Source organism: Cynoglossus semilaevis, chromosome 12, assembly GCF_000523025.1.
Source record: "Cynoglossus semilaevis isolate Cse_v1.0 chromosome 12, Cse_v1.0, whole genome shotgun sequence".
Lineage (NCBI taxonomy): Eukaryota > Metazoa > Chordata > Actinopteri > Pleuronectiformes > Cynoglossidae > Cynoglossus > Cynoglossus semilaevis.
The window spans coordinates 7,244,735-7,266,755 of record NC_024318.1 but is presented as its reverse complement, the minus strand read 5'-3'; the positions used below and the strand labels follow the sequence as shown (position 1 = coordinate 7,266,755).

Below are 22,021 nucleotides of genomic sequence, written 5' to 3'. Positions count from 1 at the left end.
CTGCACGTATGTGTGTGCGTGGGCTGCCAAATAGTGTGTCTGTTTGATATAATGGCTGTTTTCACGGCACTCTTGTCTGTTCTAAAATGACATGCGATAAACAGTTTATTGATCCTGTGATAATCATCGGTTTATTGATGTAAACCAGCTTTATGGATCATTTTAGTGTGACTGCCTTTGGAATATATGAACATGAAAATTATAGGGTTTCATTGTGTTTACCAGTGCGTACAGAACATGCATTTAGATTATACATATACAGACACTTGCAGACACAATGTGCACATGTGCACACACTTATGGGACATAATACCATAATAGTTAACCTGTTGCCAGGTTTCATGAGTAATCCAAAATGACAACAGTAAACACGACTCGTTCTGTCTTCTTTAATAACATCAATAAACAGTTTCCTCATCTTTTTACATTTTCCTTGTAATAGATCCTGTTGCAAATTAAAGAAAAAAATCGCATTTAGTTGAAAAAAGACAAATAATCTGAAATACAAACATATAAACAGATACCACATGTTTCTTGTAACCATGTTCTTATTATTTCTACATGAAAAATAAAAAAAAATCCACGTGAGTAATCAATTATATTTTTGCATCAAATTTGGAATTGTTGACGCACCACTAATCTACTTTTGTAGTCTTCACTTTTTGTACTTGTATATGTAGGTCTATAACTTTAATAAAGGGTGTCACAGTAAATATATATGTGAGAAAATAAAACGTTTGGATGACAAGAAAATTAATTTAAAAAAATGTATGAGAAAGTCTTTATACCAGGCATATAGAGATAATTTCGAAGTTAAAGTGATGGAAATGGGGAGTCATAGTTTATGGATCATGGTTGAAAGTTAAATTTGAGTCTTTTTAATTAGATTAAGTTACAAAACCAAACACGCATAAAAAATTGGTCTCTCATCTTCATGTACTGAACACAGACACACAAGTATAATGATGTGCAACATAGGCAAATTGTGAGTCTTTAAGTGAACACCCTAATATGCTACTGTTGCTAATTTATTTTTTCAGATAAAATCTCTAAACATATCATTACTGAAATATTCACATTCACTAAACAGGAAGTACAGAATCCTCCACAACAGCCATTTAGTCAAATGTACATCCTGTCTTTTGGTTTATACCCAAACTTCTGCTAAACTAATGACATTAGCCATTAGCCCTGTGTATAAATTGGCAGACGCTAGCATACTAATGAGCACAGCCAGGTCCTGAACATGGAAATCATTATACAGTTCACACTCTCTAACCACCAGCATCAACCCCACAGAGTTATTGGAAAGTGTTATTGAAAACTTTTGTAAAGGCACTGTTTTCTTGCAGTTTTTTGGAGGAAAAAAAGATAATGATCTCAGAGTAAAAACAGCCAGCTCTATTATTATTAGGAAGGCATGATAAAATAAGGAAGCAGCAGTCTTCCCTGGGACATAAAAATAAATGCATAATCACATGAGAGAACATCTAGTGTGACAGTGGGGGTCTCCATGAAGATTTTTTTTTAACTTTATTACATGAACGATTTTCATTAAGGATTCATCCTTTACATGTTTTCCATGCATCACCACTACCGGATGTCACATCACAGTTTACAGGCCGATGTGTTACGGTTCAACACAATCATTACGCTAATGATGTACCGCTCTATTAACAAATTAAAGCGTAGCCTCCTTTCAAGGGCTGTTTTCCCATTTTTCTCATATTTAATTAAAAAGTGCTGCAGAAATTGCAGAGTGCTGTGGTGGAGATGAGGTTAAGTGCTGAGGGCAGTCATTGGACTTCTTCTTGCATGACAGTTATAAACACTTCAAGCAAGTGCAAAGGGAAATGTATGTTAACTCAATGGGATGATCAATGTCTGTGTGAATATGCACAAGTGTGGGTATTTGAAGACGATACGCACATGGAATCGATGGAGGCGACTTGGCTTGAGTGAACAGCGTCAGATACACTCCTTGTGTGTCAATAGCCTGCCAATGGCCTAATAGTGATAAACAGAACACTATAAATGCCACGTTAATATAAAGTGTAATAAATTGTCACTCTAGTTCTAAACAGTAGGGACAGTGTTTTCCATTTTCTTCATTTCCTTCTTTGCTGGACTCTGGTGGATTTATTTCACCTTCTGTCACAACCTGCTTCTTTGCGTCATCTCTGGACTGAAATCTAGTTCCTCTCTAACGTAAACTGGTTTTCATTCAATTATTAATATTAGATGTTTTATTTATTTGAAAATAATATGTACAGCTCATGCAATAATAAAACTGAGAAGTAGGTATCTAAACAACTTTTGAAATGGCTACATCTATCATAGAACTTTTATCTTAGACATGAGACTCCGAACCAATGCTGCACAGCAGTTTTAATTAACACTTTTACTAATAGTACAAATATTTAAGTTAAATATGGTTACCAATTACCAATATCAATTTTGGAGTCTTCAGGCCAAAGTCTGACTTGTGTTAATGTGATGTTCACAGTCTCTGACTATTCCAAAGGAATACTCATTTCTCGTTTTCTCCCGACCTCTGCGGCATCTTCTAGTTTATTTAAGGGAACTCTCAAAATGTAAGCAGTTCTTTCAAAGGTAAGTTATGATCTCATCTTCTGAGTGTGCTTCTTTAAAACCTCACTACAAGATCTTGCACTACATAGGTCCAGCTGCAGTGATAAGAGTTCTGTCAGCTAAGCGCAGTGCGATGAAAAAATGACAAGGCTTCAAATGAGTCCAAAGAACTCCCACTGTGTGGTTGCCGTCTTTAATTAATCATCTTTTAAATTACTTGTAAGCACAGGGGGGAGTAAACAGTCACCCTCACGCTCAGTATTTGAACCATCTAAGCCTCTAAAGCTTGGATATAGTCCTCACAACCACAGGGTAACTTATGGTGTCTCGCTTCAGCGGTTTGGCATAATGCTGGAGGATGCAGGGCGTGTGGATGAAAATAATCACAAATCCTGGCTCCTCACAGGAGAAGAAACCTCTGCAGCTACCTGAACATAGGCACAATAGCAGATATACAGCTACATGCCGAGACACGCACCAACACACAAGACTGCAGTGGGGAAAGTCGCTATTACTCAGGCTAAGACACATGGAGATGAGAGGACGATCCGGAGCTCCCTCTTTTACACAGATGCTGCTCAGTAATGGGATTTTTATCATACTTTTTGACATTTATTGATGAAAAATCAACATCAGGGGTTTGCTGTTGTTGGCTGCTCCTATGGGGGCTGCCCCTGGGGTCAGAGCAGCGGATCACCATCTGTATATTTAATGTAGTGCTGCTTTAAAAGAAAAACAAAATCTTGTCCTTATTAGCATTACAACTGGAACATTTAGCCCCTGGTGTGGAGTGATGAATACATATCTAAATTCATACTTTTTTATGATATTTGGGACTAAAATGAAGCCTAGAATGTTTTTTGTCTTTTGTAGAAGATTTATAGTATTGCAGGAGGTCACATGGAGGTAGGGTGGTTAGTACTTTTGCCCTACTGTATGAGGATCACCGTTCGTATGTTCTCCTGTGCGTTGGTTTCTCTGAGTTCTCAAGTTTCCTAAAACATGCAGGGTTATGCAAATTGTTTACTTTGATTTCACAATAGGTGTGAATCCAGATGTGAATGGTTTGTCTCATTCTTCGGCCCTGTGATGAGAGATGATTTGTTTAATTTTTAAAAGTTTGATTTTTGCTTATCTGTATTTTTATCCTTTTGTTTTGTTGATATACTGTCTAATATAAAAATAGTGTCAGTGTTGTTACTTTTTATTTGACTCAGAAAGATTACATAAATTCCATCCACATCAGTGGAAACATTGAGAGTGGTTATGGAAGGAATACATTTCTATACATCAGTGATCATCAGCAATCCACCCCAGCAAATCCAGCCAACAACTGCTTCAAAATGTTTTTAATATTAAATAATAATTAAAGAAAAGAAGAATTCTTGCATACTTCAATGCATTGTAGTGGCTAAAGGTGTAGAGTATAATATAATCCAACCCCCACTGTAGACAAGTGTTGTCACTACAACATATGTGCTGTACATTTCCCCTTCCATGACTTTTTTCGTTGTACCTAGGATTTACTGGGCGGCTTTCCACAGAGAAATTCGTTTTTCACATTCCTCCGTTTAGAAAAAGGCTGCTGAAATCCAGCAAACTGCAGAAAATTTGCCTGCCACAGTTAGTTGTTATGCCATATGGCTGTGTATAAATATTCAAGGAGGCCCTTTCATTTTTAATACATGTGTACGAAACTTTGCATAAATTGGATGATTCAGGGGAAGATAGATGTAGAAATGAAATGCATAAAAAAAAGAAAACATTAGGGTTTGTGAACTTTGCAGATACTTGTGGTATTTTACTCCAGACAGGAATCCACTGAGCTTCGCCGTCATTTTTTCAAGTCGAATTTATCATTCCGGAGGAAAAAAAGAAGTCATGCAAAGAAGAAGTCATGCATTGTGACCTAAACTATGAAAGTCTAGTGTATACTGCATTGCTTCACATTCCACTCACACTCTATTTGCTTTTTCCATGCCTGGGTTTAGAACTGAATTTAAATCAAGGTATTTTTCCCCAGCAGTCTAGCAGATTTTTGTGTGTGCTCGTACTTGCATGCATGTCCCCGTGTGAGTGTGTGTGAGTGTGTGTGTGTGTGTTTCAGTGTGACATAGACAATTGTGCACTGCATGAATCCTCTGGGCCTTTATCCATTTCCTTTGAATGTGTGCAGACCTGAGTCTACTCCCCTCACCGGCTCTTTCTGGCTGCGTAAATATTCCATGAGCTACTTCCCCTCATACTGTGGATTGACAAGCTTTCCTGACTTGAAAACTTTATCTCCACCAGTCCATTGCAAAAATACCAAGTAATTTCTATGTTACTGAGGCTTAATTTTCCAAATTAGGGAGAAAACTCTTTTGACATCCTCCATCCTTAAGTTATGTGACGTGGCAGTTTTGTAGATTAAAAATATACTTAGAAGGAAGTATTATAATAATATTTAAATATACCACAGTTATTTTTTACAGAGAACAAAATAAAGATGACTGATAGCACATGAGTGTGAGTCATTCAGTGAAAAAAAAAAGAGCGAGAAGATTATGCTGACAAAGGACTATAGAAATAGCCCCGCAGCAGTCAGGATGGAGAGCCGTGTCCTTGCTCATCAAGGAGATCATAGGTCACCTCGGCAATTATCAATTCTGTATTCACACAATAACAAACTATCTTTCCAATACATCGCCCGGCACATTTTCATTTACCGGTGTATAATTTATTTTACCTTGTGGAGGGGAAGTGAAATAGAAAAAGATCGACAAGCTTGAAGATGCCTGGAAAGGAGCCGCTCACTCATTAATAACGGTGGTAACGATGAGTTAACCCCATCGTTTTGTCATTGTGCACACGCGCTCTGTAGTCTTTTGTATCAATCACTGACTAATAATAAATCTCTGTCACGTCCCTTTTTTCTGCTCCGATGTGCTCTTTTACTGTACAATTATTAGGTTCACATCTCCGGCGTCATCCAACCTTTTGGAAGACACATTGTCCAATTTTATCAATGAAGCCCAAGCATTTCTATAAAACTTTTACTTCATAGTCATATGACAGGAATCCGTCTTTTACAGCTCAGATGTTCAACCCATGCACTGGCTGCCCTGTAGGAGGAGCTCATACTGTAATACTGACATTCCCTGAAGCTGTATTGAATATATTGCAGTGTCAGGCAGGAAGAAGTCTTTAAGAATTATCAGAGACATTGTACGTCCTCGGCCCGTACAGGCTCTATCTCGTCCACATTATTCCATGTGAAACTACCTCGTGGACTATTTGCTCCATTGTAGCTTTTGTAGATCCATGGACAGCTCTGTGATAGAGCTAATTAAAATTTCAATGATAAAATAATTAGCCTTCTTGGCAGACAATAGGGAACCAAATTCCTTCATAATCGTTCAAATTAACTGATAAGAGCATTTTTCTTAAGCTTTTTCGCAATTGGCTGGAGACAGGAGGGAAGAAAACAATTCAGTTAATAACTGGGACCGCCTTTACAGCCGTGCTATTCTTCACAACTTTAAACAGGGTTTTTCGTTGATGGTTGGAGATTTAAAAAGGCATGAATGTGAAGTCCAACTTTTATTTTTGGACCACAGCTGGGGGCCACATGACCAGATCATCACTGCAGTTTAATGTTCTAATCTAGCATTTTTGGTAGAGTCAGAGAACCAAATGACACCAGAAGCTGTACCCAGAATAGATTCCCAGTTGTCACTGTTATTGCAAATTGCCAAATAACCGTGATTGAAGTTCCCCTAATTTTGTAGACAAAGCCTGGGTTTTTACTTTGGCTCTCTGCAGGACCCCATTTAAGCATGTGGGAAGCCCGTCAGTGAGTACATGAGAGCAGTTACAACAAAATGTCTTATTTAGAAAAAAAGTAACCCTCCAACTCTTAAATGCAGACTATTACTCAGCTCCCCATGCAGAGCAGCTGTTCAGAGAGGGAGGGGTGAAGCAAATGGTCAATTAGAGCTGCACGTGCTTTCAAAAGGAGCGCGTTAGAGCACACTGAGGGGGCTACATGAGTTTGACTAACAATAAAGACTCCAGTTTGGAGAAATCCAATGTGTGGATACTTTACATGGTTGGTATTGACTGTTGCTATGTGCACAATGGCGTCCAATCAGTCTAATGTCCAGTAATCTGACTGTTATTACAGCAGGATGTCATTTTGTTCTGCTTGCTCCAGGGCTTCAACACAATTCATCCAAATTAGCGGCTACGCTTGATTGAGATTTCCCGCAGTTGTGTTTAATTATGTGTCACGAAATATACGTTCGGTCCCAAGGCACCATGATTGATACGGTCTTTCTCCTTGATTTTGATAATGGGGTAAATGCTTTTATTTCCTTTATATTTTTATTGCAGCCATCGACGTGTTTGCTGACTTCAAACCCTGTGTTTCCCACTAATAAGACGAGACAATGTCGAGGACAACTGTCCTGCCAGTCTAATTAGACAGATGAGGGAATCAAATTGTAATCAGACTTGACACAAAGGTTGCAGTGAACTTTCTGTTTGCCTGTGTCGTGCTGGGAAAGACATTTAAAGTGGAAGAAGACACTTAGAGACAAAATGTTATGCCATTAAACTAAGTGTTATTGCAGTGCTAGTGTAAAAACAGTTCAAATAAATTGCACTCTAAGTGTTTCACAGTTCCACTTCTGATTAACAGTCTGCCTGATATAATACTCATGCATTTTGCATTTGCTTCAAACATTGTCTCTCCCAATCATAATCTGTGCCACATTTAGCTCAGGTGTTCAGTCATTTATGACACATGGCTTGCATCATAAAAACAAAAGAAATTTGTTAAGACGCTCGAATCTTTATTTATCAGATAAAACATTGATTGTTTAAGCATCTCGTGTCAATTTTATTAGGAAGATTCATACGATTCTTTCAGTCATTGCTGTGCATTTTCACAGTGGCTTGTCAAGTGCTTGTAGAGTTCAACTTCAAGAACTGCATGAAGCTCTTGTCCTCCACAATATTCATCTGTCTGCCTTATACTTTAGGGCTGTATATATTTTCAGCAGCTGTTTCTGCCACCGATGACCGATTTTACCAGTTAACCTGCAGAACCTCCAAGAATGTCACTTATTTGAGCTTTTCAGTCTCACCTGACCTCGGCCCTAATCTTTTCAAGTGTGTTTCACACAATTTAAGCATTCACTAAAAAGCTACTTTTGTCATTTGGACTGAATAACCAAAGACAGATGATCATTTTTGTTGTTATTTCTTTTTTGAGAAGTGTGAATATACTGGAAATGGCATAATAGAACTATCCTCCGGACGTTAATTTGTCTGAGGACCAATTGCCTGGATGAACCTGTCCACTGCAACGATGCTGGCAGAAAACTGCCTGCCCTGATGGTTTCCTGCAGCTCAGCTGTCTCTTGCGATATCATCTTATGAGTCTGGCCTGGTCTGTCAATCTGGGCGGCTTGGAGACACTGCCTCCGCTGATTGTATCTGTCCAGAGAGTAGATATCAGCAGCAGAATGGTCATGGTAAACTGTGGCTCTGTCATCACAGCCAAACAGTCCATTTAAATCCCACCAAATGAAATTTTGAATTTCTTTCACCTGCATTGTTTGCATCCTGTGACGGAGTGAGTGATTGAAGCTTTAAACCGATTTAGTCATTCAAAACAATAAGATTTATTATTGGATGGAAACTCTTGTGTGCATAGTAAAAAAAAGTGAATTACATTTTGTTACAAGCCCACCTTCTTGTTCAAATTAGTTTTGTGCACAGGCTGAGTTTATTAAACCTGTAATAAAATCTGGCACAGCATAGTTACCTTGCAATGGGACCTGTCAGAGTGTAACCATCCCAAGAGATGAGTAACAGAGACAGCTCAGCTGCTGGTTGCCAAAATGGGAGATGCAAAAGTAATTTCCATTAAAGTAAAAAAAAGAAAAAAAGAAACACTTTAAAATATAGTTTATATTCTTATCATAAAGTTGGACAGCGGAATCTGGAGTTGCGTCCGAGACCATATTTCTTCCAAATCAGATGAAAGCCGGCCAATACTTCAGTTTGACATCAAAGCAAAACTGTCCATGTCTGCCTCATTAACACTGAATAAGACTGAGTATCCATGGTGACGTTCAGGGGAGACATTATTCCCTGGTTGAGCTTTGCTAGGAAATTAAGCTCATTAACATGTAGTGGTTACAGAAAAAATACCCAGGAGTCCTTGCTGTTATTTTCTGATTGAAGCACCACCACGTCTCCACATGATATCATTGATTAGCGTGATGGGTTTGACCCATTCAATAAGGAATAGTCAATACCACTGGGTTGGCCACACGGTGTGGAGTGTGGTTAGTGCTTCACAGCAAGATCGTGCGTTTACTGGTCGATCACTGGCCTGACTTTGTAGAGTTTGTGAGCGAGGTCTCTCCAGGCGCTGTAGTAGTACAAGATGGAGGATAAGGTTATTCCAGAATAGGTGTCACATATACATACTGGATCCTCAAAGAAATTGTTGGTTGCATCTGCTCCTGAAGGACTATTTCTAAAGGCCCAAGAGTAAAAATATCTAGGAAATATATGTAAAATATAGATATATCACCAAAAATTAGATAAAATAAGATGTTATGGTATGTACAAGTGTAAATAGCTCCAAGAGTGAATGCAAAGTAAAGCAGATTTCTAAATGTGTCATAACTATACTGTATAAATCCCTCTGTGTAATCAAGTTTGAAAACTTTACCAAGAATATTACTCAAGTTTAATGTGAATGTTCTACAAATATGAACAAACAAATTTAATAGATTGATGAAAAAAGTATAAAGGATGGATTTCACAAAAAATATTGCATGGTTTGACCAAAATACTAAAAAGATCTGAATTTGTCTTTTTCAAAGATATTGATAGAGTTTTGCATAATATGGCAAACATATGACAAGGCTGATCAGAATAGATTACATTAATAATAATAAATCTGACTCTTTAGGATCAGTCCTGCCAAAAAGAAATGTATTGTTTCAAACCACATCCCAAAAAAGTCCTTCCAGCAATGTGGTTAATTCTTAGGTAAAACAATCGGATCGTCAGTGATGAACAAAAAAAAAAGCATCAGTGTACCCCCCTGTGAGGAGGGCAGCCCACCTGTGGTAGTCTACAGATGTGCATTGGAGGAGAGCTTCCCCGCCCCCTTCTGTGAATAGTGGGATGTATTAATGGGGTAATCTCCTGTGTACATCTCTGAGGGAGTTGGTGAGGAACACCACTATGAAGTCCCGTTATGTTCTCTTGGGGCCTGTGCAGGTGTGCTAATATGATATCAGAGCTGTCTGAAACACTTACACTGCACTGGGATGAATGGAGAGATGAATTAGAAGAGTCACACCCCCCTCCTTAATGACTGGAGCTGAGCTACGCTGCAGACTACCCAGAAATGCTTCCACTCCAGCCAGGTCCCCAGCATGAAAATGACCCATCAGACTGCCTTGTGTTGCACGAGCCAATCTGCTGGGATGATAAATGATGAGCAGGAGCCCTGTGCTGCCGGCCCTGTCATGGGAGATTTCAGATGGGGAGGATGATGGGGTTTGCCACACATAAGCGTGGCATGGGCACAGCGGGTAAAGAGCACAGGATTCAGTGCCACCAATTAATGTTTGCCTTGGTTCACCCCACACACAATCGGAGCACAGTTGGCACCATGTGGGCAAAGCTGTGCCCCGACAAATATCAGGCGAGCAAATGTGTGGTACTCCAGGGAGCGGGAGAAAAGCTGCAAGGTATTAGGTGATTATGGAACAAGCAACAGCAACAATTAGTCTGGAGAGCCGTTGGGAATCATCACCTGGGAGAAAAGCTCTGCTCATGGATAGTTCCACGCTGGCGGAATGAGCTCCCGAGCACCACCAGAACAGGGGCATCAGAGAGCACCTCCTGCCCTAGCACTTCCCTTCTCCTTCTGCACTTATCTTCCATGCTAGTTAAATGTAAATGTAGAAAGAACACATTTGTGTTTTGTTTCACCAACACCAGGGAATGGCATTATGTTGTCACGAATAAGACATGAGCCTGGAATAACAGGGATTTAGCCTTGACAAAATACACCGAAAAACAAAGAATGTCAAATCATGTCAAAAACAGGTCAAATTAGTCTAAAGTGAAATCCTGAAATCTCTCAAAGGACCTACTTCCATTCAGTCAGACTCTTCCTCCTTCTCTCTGCAATGTCTGCATGACTACAGCAGCTCTGTGTGCAAATCGATGCCATTTGGAAATCACTTTAACAGCAGAGGGTGCCAAAGCTTTTTACTTTTACTCATTCAGAGCACACCAAAATCTGACTGCTTTTAAAGCTCCCAGGTTGGACTCTAGGGTATGGTTCTGTTTCACAGTTTAAGGAAATAACATTGAGTCAGTTGAAGCAATTGAACTCACCTAATGTGACGAGGCTGAATGCAAAGGCAGAAACCTGTTAGCAGCCTTCTCTGTTGTCAAACCTAACATCAGCAGCTGCTCTGTTAGCTTTCACCACCATTTTCACTGATATGTGCTTAAAGCTCCATCAAGCTAATATACAGGCATTTTCTTTCTTTCTTTCTTTCTTTCTTTCTTACAAATGTTATATATATATATATATATATATATATATATATATATACACACGTTTATATATATACGGTTCTATATATATATATATAGTAGTACATGATCATTATCTTCCATTTACTCATATTATAGCTTGAGAGACCAGAGAGACCAGTGAACAGCTGATATATACCACAGTTTATACCATGTTCATATACATATGTAGTAATAAAGCGAAATATAAGTATATTCATAATAAAGAACCTCTGCTCTTCAGTTTATTTGACACATAAATACGGTTTACCTGCAGCAGAAGGCTGTGAATGAAGCACTCCTGTGAACACAGTGAAAGGTTTGTGTGTGTTTTGACCCATGACTGAATCTCTGTCACCATCAGTATTGAGTGAGTGAGGAGGGCATGGAGCTGCAGCAGAGTCTATTTTCATTGTTTAGTTGTATCCATACACAGTAATGTTTTTTTTATTTTTTTATTTTACCCTTTTGTATATTTTTTTATTATCTTTCCACAGCACCACCACTCAGATTAGTAACATGTCTAGATAGAGCATTCAGTCACCAGCCAAGCTAACGCTAAGATCACAATGTCAGAGGCGATGAAGATATGTCTCACATTTAACCCCCAGATTTCCCTCTCGATATGTTGTTGGCAGGACAACTGTGTGCACAGTATTAATTCTGACTGTTGCAGTAAGATCTAAAATCTAAAAATCTTTGGTTGCAGTTGCCAAACGGGCATGTGAAGCAGAAGGCTGGCCGGCATTAGAAGTGACAGATGTCTGATATGTTTGGCATGGATCAGCCTGAAGCTTATTTTTGCACCTTCTCTCTAACAGGAGCTCACAGACAAGCTTCTGGTTTCCAAATTATGTACAGCATAATATTTTTTTAAAGAAAAACATCTCTACTTTTAAAAACAACTTTCGGCAATAAAAGTGTCACTTTCCAAACCAGGACGGCTCCGATAGGAAGTGAGGTAGAAACGGCGTAGTATTTTTCTTAACATGATTTGTCACCTTAGATAATTATTCTGCAAAGCCTTGTACTGCTTTCCTGAAAGCTGGGATTCTAGAACATTAAAACAAAATACATGCCCGACCTCGAAGAGGTACTAGGTAGGGTTGTATATGTATGTGTATATATATATACATATATATACACATATATGTGTGTTTTTTTCTCTACATATATAATTTGATATAATATAGATGTATGTATATTTTGCTTATTGATTATTAGTTTGTTCACTCAAAGGCAAAATGTTAAACTTTCATTTTTTTAAAATGTTTTTTCCTACTCAGATTAAAGAGTTAGGCTGCTGTGAGGTGAATGTGTTTCACAACATCCAGAGGATATCATGAATCCTTTTAAACAGTGTTGTGAAGGGAAAGGGATGCAGCTGAATTGATCTTACAGTGTATGAACCATTTAAGTCATGTTAAATGGCATTATCAGAAAGCAACAAGCACCTGGTAAAAGCCACACAAATCATTGAATCCGTCACAAAACATCCAAATGCATGTGTAACAGAAGTCCAAATGCATGGGTAACACATATCAAGAAGAGTGCGTAAACACACTGATATACAGTATTTGTATAAATATTATAACTGCTAACATCAAGTGTGGGATGGAGAAGGATAAACATTAACCTTTAATAGTTTTCACAACCGAACCCTAAGAGCTGAATGATTTTCCTTATGCTAATGTAGAGTGAGGGGCTTCACCCACCCCACACAATGTTCCATTCAGCATCACCCACAGTGATGGCCACTTAAATTGGATTAAGATGAGGTGGCTTGAGGCTTCTTTGCAGCTGCTACTGTTTGATATGGGGTTTAGGTGAGTTGCTGGTGTTAACTTGGCTCGACTTGAAAAAAAGACTCACAGAGACGCATTAAAATTTAATATTAAGCCAGGGCCATAATGCCATGAGTCAGGGTGGCCTTACAAAATTGGAAGCATTATAGTACGTTATGATTATGTCTGTCGGAGCAGGAAGATGGTGAAATTCATGTTAATGCAGTGCGTTATAAAACTGAATTATCCAAGTCTTCTCGTTCTCTCTGCTTTAAAAAAGTTACAGGGTGCCAGATTTTTTTTTTTTTTAATTCAGCTCAACTGTCCATGAGGTGGAAATTAGAGTGGCAGGGCCAATGTAAATGAAACATTGCCAGGGCACCACAGTGGTGTTTGGCAATGCCATTTGGGCTCATTTATACAGCTGGTGTATTATAAACTGCAGTTTTTAAAATATTGTTATCATGGTTTTTTGATGATTCCAAGGATATGTTTTATGCCAGCCTCTACTGGTTAGTGGTGGGACTGTAACAATATTGTTATTTACTTAAAAAAAGACTAAGACTTTAATTTATGGACATAATTTACCTAGAATTTCAACAAGAACCTGCTCTTGTGCCACTTAAGAAAGTAGTGAAAACATTTGTAGTGTTTATATTATTTTTCTCTTCATAAGGCGATGTTATTGTATTTCAAAGCTTGTAATTTGTTAACTCCAAATATGCATTGACTTATGTGCTTGCCAAGCAGGGTAAAAATAGCAGCACTCATAAATCAGGAAGCTAGTTGAGCGCTTTCTCCTGATGATTCAATTTCTAGTGTTTTCAGAATGGAGTACAAGTCATTTTTTGCTGCGCTCTTAAGCTCAAAGCACAACAGACGTGACAGGTGAGGAAGTGTCTGGGGCAATTACAGCCCAGTACTCACTCTCACTACAAGGCTGAGAAGGACTGTGTAGCATGTATCTTCATATTGGTTCACCTGACCCATGTGGGCCTGTGGATGTTATTTGACCGTGCTGTGTACTGTGCACCACACACTGCCATTAGAACATGGAATAATCTGCTTCGATTTATGCCGTTGCGCATAATCCATGTCCACCGAGGGACATCAAACACAGAGAGACACCATATGATGTTCCGTCTAACACTTCTCACACGTCTCAATTTCCATTCCATTTACATATTTTGATATTCTGTGAGCCACAGTCCTGGCTTTTAAGGGCAGATATTGGGCGTCCTCTCAGACATTTGTGCATTAAAACTTCAGTGGAGTCTATAGGCATCAGAGAAAATCTCTGTATGTCACTGATAAGGCCTTACTGTGATATGGATCAGAGCAGTTCGAGTCTGGTGGATCAATAACTGCAGATGTTCTGCCTGCACACAACCACCAATCTTTGAGACGGAGACTTACTTTGGCACCATTGACAAATTAGGTCTGCAAGGCCTAATGACTGAACGATAACGGGATAAAGGATGAGCAAAGGCTTATTTAAGTTGGAGCTGGAAAATGTGTTGTTCCCTGAAACATCCAGCAATAAATAAAACTGGCATTTAACAGAGTTCCTGACGTATACTGATTCATCTCCTCGCAAGTTGACATTTTCAACATCTGTGTGTTGAATTAAAGAAGGTTGGTTTTGAATGATTATGATTGTGATTATGATCCCATCAAGGAGATGCCAGTACACAGTCTGCACACATAAAATGAGTGTAGCTGAGTGTGATTGGCCTGCCTGAGGTCTAGATCTGTCTTCTATTGGGAATGTCTCTGGCAAATGAAGAAAAACAGCATAATGGAAGGACAAATGGAACATTAGGTTATTAAAAAAAAATTATAATAACGAGTTTTAAGAATTAGAAAATGTGTCTATAATGTGACTATAATGTATAACGTGCCATTCTGATTGGACAAAGTAAATGCATTAACATATTTGGGAAATTTCCCTGAGGCTTCCATTGAAATCTTCATCTTCTACCAGTGGATCAGTTTTCAGGGTCGCTGGAAAGTTGATACCGACCCCAAGAGTCATCATACAGCACTACATATGTTGCCCCCTACCCTCGCCTGAGTGAACAATAAATCTTATTCCCAGTCTACATATCTTTCCCTCGGGAGGAAGCTGCAATACCCAGAGAAATCCCACATCAGGGAGTGAAAAAGAGACACTGGGTATGACACAGTAAACTCACCATCTTCTTGATGTGAGGGAGATTCACTGATTACTTTGCCACATCCTGTTCTTATATAAGTATTTTTCCGTGTTGAAGAGAGTTGATGTCCTTGAGCTGTCCTGAACCACAACTGTTCCTTAGGGAAAGTCTGACAGGTCTTTTGTTGCCCTACACCTTGTGTGTGTGGAGATGCCTGAGCTTTAGTTTAAGGAGTTCTAAGTAAAATGTTTTTTGACTCATTTAAAAGCATTTATTTGCCTGTGTTTCTCTATTGAGCCTCTCCTCCACAGTCCAGATACATGAAAGATTTAGTTATTATATTAGAATTGTCCGTTAAAAATAAACAAAAAATCTGGATCGGAACATTTCCAAATATTTATTTTAAGTATTGGTCCCAGTACAAACCCTGGTATTGATATTGGTGAATCCCTAGAAGTGTGTGCATTCTGAATTAGCTACAGGTATTAATGTACATTTTAATGGTTGTTTTTCTCTTTATGTGGCCATGAGGTTAAACCTGCCCTTAACAAGAAGACATTCAACATTTACACAACGGTAGACATTAAAACAAACAAATGTTTGTTTTTTTTTTGGAATTGTACAAATTAAACCTCTAATATATTGATAAAATGCTTTGATGTGTTCAGAATAATTGACTACTGCAATCAAAATATATATATAATTTTACCAATTTATTGGTCCTGAAATTATAACATTAAAAATAAAGAGACCAATCAGAACAATATGATGATCTGAGCTCAACATTACACTCCAGTGTTTTGCTCACAGGCAGTTGTTTATTTTCAGGGCTGCGTTTAGTGTTGCATTTACAGGCTACTTTGAAAGGCAAAACTCCTTGACCATCTGGCAGGAACAACAGCAAAGGAAACGATGAGGTGACCCACATAAAATATTTTATTAGAGAAATGCTGAGTAGCATCTGCTCTCCACCAAAATGCCTTGGGTCCTTCGTATGACATGACAAATTACACTGGGCAGTTTACATTTAATTATTCACTTCAATGGCCACTTCAGTGAAGAACGACGGGAAATTAGATCCTACTTTTCTCCGTCTTCATCGTTTTCAGACGGGAAATTAGATCCTACTTTTCTCCGTTTTCATCATTTTCAGATATAGTTAACGTGATAAAAGGAGCTCTTCCTGCTCTCAGATGAAGATTCTTGGTGTTGTTGTTAAATATAGAAAAATGCAACCAATTAAGTTTTTTTTTTTTTCAAATAATACAGCACTATTAGTTTCAATAAACTTTAAGACATCTGGTGACTCACCGAAGCATTTAAGTGAATTATTTTTTTCCAGATACATTTGAATTGTAGATGGTACAAAATTACAGCTGTTGTCATTGTTGGTGCTCCACCAGATGGAGGAACACTGTTTGCAGCTGGCTGTACTTGCAGTGGGGCAGATTCATTCAACATTCGTTGGCCATTACAACAGGTAACCTTCAGATTGTTAATACACAGGCTGCAGTGAGTAAGTGGAGAATAAGAATAATTACTGTTCAGATGTGCATGTCTGCACTGGCTTAGGTTTTAAACACATCACAAGATTTCTTCAGTTTTAACGTACTTTATTTAGCATCAAAATGGTGAGCCGTAAAGGCAGGTTTTCACATCCTGAGCTTCCGACAGTCTTAGGTTCAATGTGTGGACAGGAAGTTTGTGTGAGTCTGCTTCTTTGAGTTGCCTACGCCTAAACTTCTCAGACTAGAGTGACCTGGGTGACTGGAAATCTAGATACTTTCAAAGCAATGGTGTTTTGTCTTCCGTCACTTTCTAGCAATACCTACCTCAAAGCATTCTTGATCTTTAGACACGCCCCCCAGCCCCCCCTCCCCGCTGGAGTGTTACTGCTGTTCCAGAAATAGCTCTTAAGTAATCAGCCATTAAACATGATTTCCGTCTTTAATACCAATAACAATGTATACGTTGAAGTTCCAATCCTAATATCAATAAACGACATTGAATAGCAAATAGAAAAATGAAAAGTTGTTTTCAGAATGATTCATTCGTGCAGTTTAAATATTTAATATTACACAAGTATAAATGTTTCTGATTTTGCTGATTACTCAACAATTTCAGTAGAAACAGTCGAGGTCAGAGGTAGGTCATTAAACGTATCTTTGTCTGTCGTTCTTCTTTCTTACTTTAACACAGTCGAAGCAATTTCCATTCAAAGCGCTTATATGGAATAAAGAATTATTAGTCCTTTTGTCGGAGCAGTTACAACTCTATGGGGATTTTATTTTATACCCCGTAAAACCTAATAGCGGAGGCAGAAAGTGCCTAAAAAAAATCTCTGATCAGCATTATTTGAATGGAGTCCAGGACAAAGTCTTTCCATTCACTTCTGTGGAATTGTTCTCTTTCGAAGATAACACTTAAATGTAGGTCATCATCTATATATTTCATTTGGCTTTACTGCATGCTATAGCTACAATAGGCAGCACAAAGGCACACATAGAGCATAGCGTGCACAATAGGCAGACAGCTATACGCTGAGGCCAATGACAGAAGGTGAGGCACAGCAAGTGCACCACTGTTGCCCAGGATCTAGGTCAGCCCAGTAACTCCAGGTGGCACGGGTCCTTCCCCCAGGACAAAGCACAGCCTGTATCTGGACCAAGGTTATCAACAACAGCCCTAGAGGCATAATGGAACATTAACTTTTAATATAAACCTAACCCATCTCTACCTGTGGGCAGGAGGTGGTGAGTGGTATACATGATTTCATCCATGTACATGAAGGTGTTGATATTGAGGTTATGTTCGTCGTTTGTAGCTGTGTGGGTAATAGTGGTACAGAGAAGGCGAATGTGTTCAGCTTTAATCTGAACAGAGTAAAGGCGTGATTAATATTCTGTATACACAGTATTTACTAAGTCCCAGGAGTGAGGGCTGTTAAGAGATAGTACGTACTGGAGAAGAAAACTAATATATTATCAGAAACAGGAGAGTTTGTGTTTAATTGAGAAAGTTTTTAAAGGATCTTTAGAGGTTATTGATTAAAAAAATGTAAATTCTATATTAAAAACAACTACAGCAAATGTTTCCCAACCTTTTTTGAGCCGTAATACACAAAGGTTTGTCTTTGTTCTTTTTTCGTTGCTAAGTCATTTGCAAGTTGAAACAACTATTTTCTTATTCCACGCATGCAGGAATTCACTCACTCCTCTCAATGGTCTGTATCACATTTCCAGATCTGGATCATTGTGTTTGGCGCCCTCGTAAATGGCCTGTGACACAGCTAAAACCCAGGCAACAAGGCAACATTAATGACATTTGAGCAGTTAAACTGACCCTGATAGAATATACCAATCTATATTAATGTCTTTGACTACATTCTCCAATATATATTAATGCAGAGTATAAATTTCTCCAGGTGTGTGGCTGGGCATTTTCATCAGTATTCTCCTAGCAGTAAATGAAGCGCCGGTTAATTATTCATTATCCTTTCGGCCACTGATACAAAGCAGAAAAAAAGCTGATTAACTGGATTTTTTTGTACAGTGAAATGCTTCAAAACACCAAATATTTACAACTATTTAGAATAGCAATTTTTTTCTATTTTGTTCTTTTTCATTCAACATTATTTAACTGAGACACTGCTACAAACCATGGTATAGAGCAAACGAAAGGTTAGAACTTTATTTGTTTATGCATGTCTGCCTGTTCTGCATAATCAGATGATCTATTTGCTTCTGTCAGAGCACAGAAAACGCTGCAGCTGTAAGTGTATTGTTCAAATCCCTGAAAAATTGATGTCTGTACTTGCTGATGTAAAAATGCTGCTCAATCTCATGCGTTTTTAACGATTTATGAGCAAACATTGCATTAGAAGTAAGAAGAAGACTCCTTGAAAACAATTCCATTCCATGTCATTAGTAGATGAAATTTTCTTATTTGCTGGTCAAAGTAAAAAAAAAATCAATTGCTTTTTATGTCATGTAACTCCACCCGCTGCTGGGCCACTGGCAGATACAGAAAACCTGCCAACCTCAGGGCTTGAGCATAACTTATCTAATCTCTGTAATGTAATGCAGTGAATAGATGAAGCACTTGGATGATGTTCTTGGACAATGATTCAGCGATGTACAGTAAAAATGCAAGTAAAGAACTTGATAATATGTACTTATTTACAGCCTGCTTTACTTTACATCCTCTATTTATCTAATGCACCGGTGATTAAAGCTCAGAAACTTAGGAAAATGCATGTGTTCTGCGTAGCGTTTGCTGATGGGCTCCTTTATGAATTCAGCATAAGGGATTCAGAGCAAGAGATGGTGAGATGGACAGATTGTGCGTCACAAGATGTGATAACTTGTGAAATGCAAAGGGTTCTGTAAAATATGGCAGTCATTTAGGAGGTGATAAAATGTACATCTGATATCATGCAATATGTGTAGGAGAGATCCGTCATTTTCGAAATGTCTGTCTCTGAATTTTGACTCAACGCCTCCACTCTGCCCTCAATTTAAACTATTGGATGACAGCAAGATGAACAAAATCCTAATTACTTTGTTCATTATATATAATAAAAACAAACGGAATTTATTATTTTACTTTTTCTTTACTCCATATTAAGCTACAAAAAACATGGAATTAAGACACATGCCACTACAGGCTAGTATTTCTTTAGGGAAGGAAAAACATCCTGCATTTTTTTCCAGATTATGAACATTTTAAGTAAAATATCCTTAAATTATATTTAGGAATATTACAAAATGTGTAACCCATTTTTTTCAATTAATCTTGAGTTAACTGTGGAAAATGATTTGATTAACTGAAATAACACATCAAATGGAATGACAGCCCATGTTGAAGTAAATACAGTGTACTTCATATTTGGTTGTTTTGCTGTTGTTTTGTGGAATTTTAAAGTACAAAGTGACTGTTTCAGCGAGTGTTTGTGCATACTGAGACATCCTCTTCTCGAGGACCTATTTTCTTCAACAGTCCAGCAGCAGAGTTCAACCAACAGTGAGGGAACTCAGCCAGTCTGAGACCACACATAATAACACTCACTGCGCAAATGTCACTTTCAAATCTGAAAATCAATCGGGGCTTTGGCCAAAACTCTGCACCTGCAACTCCTCAAACACCAAAGACATTTCAGTTGGCAGACAGGTCAATAATAAATAAAAGAAAGTCTCACCCTCAAAAGTTTTCTCCACTGGTATCTTACAAATTGTTCAGGAAGTACACGTACTGTACGTCTATTGTTTTTCTATATATAGCTTATACTGTATATAGTATAGCACTGCAGGAGAGAGGTTTTGAAGATAAAATATACCTAAATAATCCAAGTTTTTTTTTATCTCAATAAACTGCTTAATCTTACTGCACACCAACAGAGAATGCATTTTTTTTCTCAACCCAGATGGACTTCAGTTTGAGAAAATCAAGGATTGGATTCCAAATGCTATGTCTATCACAGGCTGTTTAACATAATGGCAGTAGCTGTGTAAGTGTACATACAGCCAAATCATGGGAGACAATAGGCCTCATGATTGCAATGCATTTTGAGCAGATACCAAGGAATATGAGACTATATTCAGAAGACCAGATGCATCCAATGGTGCAAACATTGCTCTGTCATTATGTTCCAATATTGGAAGGTTCTAATGCCTCCCAGCACTCTGGTAAACAAACACAGAGTGGTTTCATCAACACTGTGATGGAGTCAAATGCCTCTTAGGGGCCTGAAATTACATCTGCATAATGCGGCGTAATAATGTCATAATGCGGAATCATACTGTGGTATTGTTTTATTTAATTTCTGTCACTTCTCTTTGGCGTCTTGGTCAACGTCATTCAGTCCCAAGTCATTTGCAAAATGATGATTTCTTTTTTCCCCATCTCTATACCCAGGTTTCACATCAGTACACTAAACCAAGAGTTTATTTCTTTTAAGATACATTTATAGTAGATTAAATCTCAACTGTGTTCCAAGAAGAAAGTCCTCCGACACAGGCTGCGGGGCATATTATATTGTAGCTTTTGATGGAATAATAGCAGCTTTTATATGATTCTCCCCTTTTACATTGCATCCGGTGATAATGACTCCCAACAGGTAAAAGAAATGATTGTGGCAAAAACAATTTCATCAAAACCTCAGCACAGTTCAATGAAGCTGAATGATCCCTCTCAAGCTCGGCTGGATAAAGTCAAACACCTCGGACGCCAACATCAATCCTGTTTATGGCTGTTCGGCTGCAGGATGTTTTCTTGCTCTGCTGTTCAACACAGTCCCTCACAGCCAATGCCAGCAAAAGGACGGGGCATGCAGCACTCGTTCTGCAGCTCGGGGCAACGCAGCTGTCCTCTGCAGCCATGTGCTCGTCTATGATTGATACAAGATCCAGGCCAAGTTAACGTAACCTATGGCAAATAGGGCGCTGGGCTAAATAATGAGAATGTGCTTTAAAATATGAGACACAAACGTTGGCCACCGTATATCTGGGCAGCAAGGCAGAAAATGAATGCATACCTTAAACCGTTCACAGCCTGGGATTAGGGGAAACATTTCACCAGGACACGTGTAACTTGGTTTTTCAAATGATTAACACGTGCGATGACATTGTCCATTTGCTGCTTGGACAACCAAAGAAAATGATGCATGATGGTGCTTCAATGTTTCAGCCTAGCTCGGGGTAAAGATGCATGTTTGCCCTGAAATGAATGACTTTCTCTTTAGAGTGTAAAGCCGGCGATTATTTTTGCTACAACTCATTGAAATACATTTGTTTGACAAATCTTGCATTATTTCAAACATAAGAAATAAACCTGAGAAAGTGTTTCTAAAACCCCGGTGTTGTCCTTGGGACTCCAAACAAATGTTTGTAC

The 22,021-nt window shown here is 38.5% G+C and overlaps 1 long non-coding RNA gene across 1 annotated transcript in view; it reads left to right on the top strand.

Moving 5' to 3' along the window:
* Nucleotides 1-22,021, top strand: part of LOC112487883 (uncharacterized) — an 89,107-nt gene that overhangs the window by 60,111 nt on the left and 6,975 nt on the right. The gene's annotated exons all lie outside the window — the stretch shown is intronic.